At 39.9% G+C, this 4,886-nt stretch overlaps 2 pseudogenes; both read right to left on the bottom strand.

The window, feature by feature from the left end:
* Nucleotides 1-208: 208 nt before the first annotated feature.
* Nucleotides 209-3,076, bottom strand: LOC141489409 (unconventional myosin-Vb-like; annotated as a pseudogene).
* A 120-nt stretch (nt 3,077-3,196) lies between these two features.
* Nucleotides 3,197-3,818, bottom strand: LOC141489408 (unconventional myosin-Vb-like; annotated as a pseudogene).
* Nucleotides 3,819-4,886: the final 1,068 nt, after the last annotated feature.

Below are 4,886 nucleotides of genomic sequence, written 5' to 3'. Positions count from 1 at the left end.
ACTCAAGGACACCAGGTAATGAAAGTTTGCAGTCCCTTATATTCATATTAAAGATATGTTTCAATATCAGCCAGTTCAGCCCTTTGCACAGATCTTGGGCTCTGTCATGGTCCATTTTTAACATGCTGAATATGTCCTTCAATTTCTGTCATTATTTCCTTTTTGCTTGAACACACTGGACTGGAGCCAAGACAGTGAATATTTGTCTTCACACTTCATTGAGGAACTCCAGGTCAGGAGCCTCAGGGAGGTGAAATGAGTCCATGTCAGGGAAGATGGGTTAAATGGAAACTAGATGGGGAACGTGTGCTTGAAGTCTATTAGCAGTCACTCTTAAATTAGTCTTTAAAAGTAAAAGCTCATAAACAAAAAGCTCTTCCTTCTAAAGAGGATTTATTTCCCTTGAAAACACAGATATATTTACACTGTACCATTGTTGAGATGCTGGATCATTTTCTTTTTTTTCAGTGGTGGGGAGAAGTTTCAAAAAAAAAATCAAAGAAGTCTAATACTACTTCTGATCTTGTAGTTGTGCTGGATTGTTTGTATAAAGGCTACTGTCACTCATTTCTCAAATTCATTCACAAGAGTGTAAAGATTGAGGATTTTGACTAACTGCTTTGTACTGAGAGGTGCATAAGGTACAAATGGCCTCAGCATTCCCGGGAGTTTCCTTTTTGTTAAGTGCAGGAGCTGTGTCACCTGGATCAAAAGTTCCATCAGCTTTTCTGCTCCAATATAATAGAGATTATTCCCACAAATTCACTCTTCAAACTCTTATATCATTTTGGAGTTGTAAGCCTGTGCTTCAAGGACAGACAGCCTTAAGAGGAGGCTGTGGAGGAGAACAGCATTGATTGATTGTATAGAGAACTGTTTAAACATCTTTTGGGTAATCTCAGGATCCAGGCCTTGATCTCACATTGTACTGTGAGTGGAATTCATCAGGTGTATGAAGGCATCCCAGTTATAGAATTTATCCTCTTCCACCAGACTGGAAGACTGCTTCCTATAAACTGTTGGCTTCACTCCAGATAAACCCTGAATGCTTCCATTCTCCAATTTGGCAGAAACCATCATCAGTTGTAATATGCCTTTTTGCTATATTAATGAACTGCTGATAGATCTGAATGGAGAGATCACTTAAGGTTTGCCTGAGGTCAGTTAGATCGAAATTCTTAAGACAGTGTTCATTCTGTTTGGGGTGTTCTGAGTCATGAAGCAGTCATCCTTACTTCATCTTCAAGAAGTGAAGAAGGTGGCTTGAGTTGGAAGAACAAAAGTATGTCATCTCAAAGTCACCATTGTACTTCTTTAGCTTTGATATCTTTGATGGCTGAAGTGAGTAGAGGATGCCCTTTCATGTCATCACTGATATGCATAGCTGATACACATGTAGAGGATATAAGCAGAAAGATGAGGACCATGCTTGACAAAGTCTGGGATCTCAGATCTTTCATCAGACTCCAAATGAGAAAAAAACCTCATCTTTGTAATACTCCAGCATCCTTCTTCCTTTGGACTGGGACCTGTCCGGTAAGCTCATTCCACTTTTTCTCACTCTGTGCTAATGCTTGGGCAGCTTCTAGATCCTGCACTTTCTTCATATAAATCTTCAGGGTTTTTTTTTTCAGTTTCTTCTCATTATTTTCCAGTTTTTCAATTAATATTTTGAGGTCCACATTTGTATTGATCAGCCAGGATATCTCTTTTTTTTAGGTTTTTGCAAGGCAAAGGGGGTTAAGCTTGCCCAAGGACACACAGCTAGGTAATTATTAAGTGTCTGAGGCCACATTTGAACTCAGGTACTCCTGACTCCAGAGCCGGTGCTCTACCCACTGTGCCACCTAGCTGCCCCCAGGATCTCTTGATGGACTCCAAACTCTGCCTGAATCTCAAGAGACAACAGGAACATCTGGCAGAAAGTCTGCTACTATTTATCTCTCTCTCCTCCAAGCTTTCAATCTGGTTCCTCAAAGACTCCATTTCTTCCCCATGCTCTCGGGTCTGAAGCCGGGCTTCTTGGAATCTATTTGTCTGGCAGATTCCATGATGGTCATCTTCCTGGTCCACATGTTTTTCAGGGCAACTCTCTGAGTATTAATGTTCAGCACATTCTGGCTATTTTGGACCAGTTCTGCATCTTGTTCTTCATTTATTCCAATCTTTATTTCAACTACCTAGACTTTCTTGTTTTCTTATTTCTTCTTTTTTAGCTGACATTGCAATTTCTTCTTTTCATGCTCTAGTTCCCAAACTCTTTTCTGCAGTTTCAAGAAGACAGACATGTCTCAACTTCTCTTTCCAGGCCTATTTCCTCCACCAAATGGTTGCATCTTCAGTATCTTTGATCTCAGATGTAGAAAATCCTGGGTAATTTGAGTCAGATTCTAAACTATCATGGTTTGAAGGGCTTAACTTATGACCTGCAGTTTGCCTCATGATGGTCAACATGAGGTTGTCATAGCTTTGCTCTAGACAATAATATTTCTTTACAAAGTTTTGTTATTGTGACCATTCCTTCTCCGTGTCCTTCTTCATTAGAAGACTCTCTTTTACCAGGTTTTCAATTGGCACAAATTCACCTTTAGATTGGCACGATTTGTTTGTTAAGCATTTCTTTTTTATCTTTCAATGACATGTCTTCTCATTCCAATACTCATTTCTTCAAATCATCTTTCTCCTGCATATGGATGTCTTCAAGGGTCTTCCTCTCTGAGTGGGTTTTCAGTAACTGCCCAGAGGCTCTCAGTCTTCTTCTGGAGGTTCAACTACTGGCTGATACCCCATCCTGGCTTTACTGGCATTTTATCATTTCCTTCTTCAACTCTTCCACATCCATTTTGTGGATAGAAGTCATTGTGGAGAGCTGTCCTGAATTCTTTGTTCTGATATCAATCTTCTGCTACAGCTGAACCACTTTGTTCTCTATGCTCACATCCAATAGCTTCAGGTGCTCAGCAGAACAGGTTTCACTCTTGAGAGCCTTCCACTCCTGTCTGACCCTCAGGTACTTGATCACACACTGGATGGCAATGACTGCCCAGCAAAACCGCAAAAATCTCCTCCTGGACATCTAATCTTAGGCATGTTTCTGGATCCTGTTGGCTTTGTGTTCCAGGAGTAAGCTTTTCATATAAACATGCTTCAGTAAAGCCTGGGTAGTGACAGTAGGTCTATAGATCCTTTTAAAGACTTACCAGACCTTATTCATCTGGGTAGCAATGGTCACCTTGATTTTCCACAGTTGCTTATCCAATCTGCATGCAACATAGCCCTAGGTACCTCTGGAGAGTTAGGGTGACCGCTTACAACCAATGAAACTTCACTTTCTATAGTCAGCTCCAATCTTTTCTATCATGAAGGTGGCTGCTCAGACTTAGTCCACCTGTAGTTTTTTCCAGGTATGCTACTTGACTAGATGGGGGGGGGGGGGGGGGGGGGGGGGGGGAGGAATAGTGTAGCCAAACTGGAATGTGTCAGGGTCCCTGATGAGATTATCTAGGTCTTTTAAAGATGACATTATTTTTGTCAGTGTTAAAGAACTCCCTCTTTTTAATTCATGCTCTATATCTATTGAAGAAATCATGATACATCCACCTTGATGGATAACCAGCTATATTGATACAGATGGTCTCCAGGATGCTACAGGTTCTGAGTTGCTGGACTACTACTTTTAGATCAAAGTGTATGGGAAGTTTCTCAATGTTTGGCTTCATGCACTGGAGGGGGTAGTGACATTCAACATCTCCATGAAGAGAGTTAGAGAGGTGTAGAACTGATGCTCCTTTCTTATGCTCCTTATTAGTAAGTTTCATGGGAAAACATTTTTAATATAAATATTTTATTTGTTTTCCAATTATATACAATAGTAGTTCCTACCTATCATTTTTACAATGTTTTGAATTTTATAATTTTCCCCCTATTTCGCTTCCCTCTCCCACCCCCCACAGAAGGCAGTCTTATAGTCTTTACATTGTTTCCATACTATATATTGATCAAAATTGAATGCGTTGAGAGAAAAATCATAACCTTAAGGAAAAAATAAAATATAAGGTATAGTAAAATTATGTAATACATAAAACCTTTTTTTTAATTGAAGGTAATAGTCTTTGGTCTTTGTTTAAACTCTAAAATTCTTTCTTTGGATACAAATAGTATTCTCCATCACAGATATCTTAAAATTGTCCCTGATTATTGCACTGATGAAATGAGTAGGTCCATTAAGATTGATCATCATCCCCATGTTGCTGTTAGGGTGTACAGTATTCTTCTGAGTCTACTCATCTCACTCAGCATCAGTTCATGCAAGTCTTTCCAGGCTTCTCTGAATTCACAATCCTCCTGGTTTCTAATAGAACAATAGTGTTCTATAATGTACATATACCACAATTCGTTCAGCCATTTCCCCAACTGATGGACATCCTCTCACTTCCAATTGCTTGCCACTACAAAAAGAACTGCTATGAATATTTTTGTACATGTGGGGTTTTTACCCTTTTTTACCATCTCTTCAGGATATAGACCCAGTAGTGGTATAGCCGGATCAAAGGGTATGCACATTTTTATTGCCCTTTGGCCATAATTCCAAATTGCTCTCCAGGAAAGTTGTATCTGTTCACAGCCCCACCAACAATGTATTAGTGTATGGGAGGACAATTTTTTTTTAGGTTTTTGCAAGGCAAACGGGGTTAAGTGGCTTGCCCAAGGCCACACAGCTAGGTCATTATTAAGTGTCTGAGACCGGATTTGAACCCAGGTACTCCTGACTCCAGGGCCAGTGCTTTATCCACTGTGCCACCTAGCTGCCCCTTAGGGCATTTTTAAGAATGACACTTTTCCAGATGAAGTGTAGTAGTGGTTGTCTTTATCATCTTGGAATAAAT

The sequence above is a fragment of the Macrotis lagotis genome, chromosome 5, assembly GCF_037893015.1.
Source record: "Macrotis lagotis isolate mMagLag1 chromosome 5, bilby.v1.9.chrom.fasta, whole genome shotgun sequence".
In the NCBI taxonomy this organism is placed as follows: domain Eukaryota; kingdom Metazoa; phylum Chordata; class Mammalia; order Peramelemorphia; family Peramelidae; genus Macrotis; species Macrotis lagotis.
This window is presented reverse-complemented; position numbering and strand designations above follow the sequence as displayed.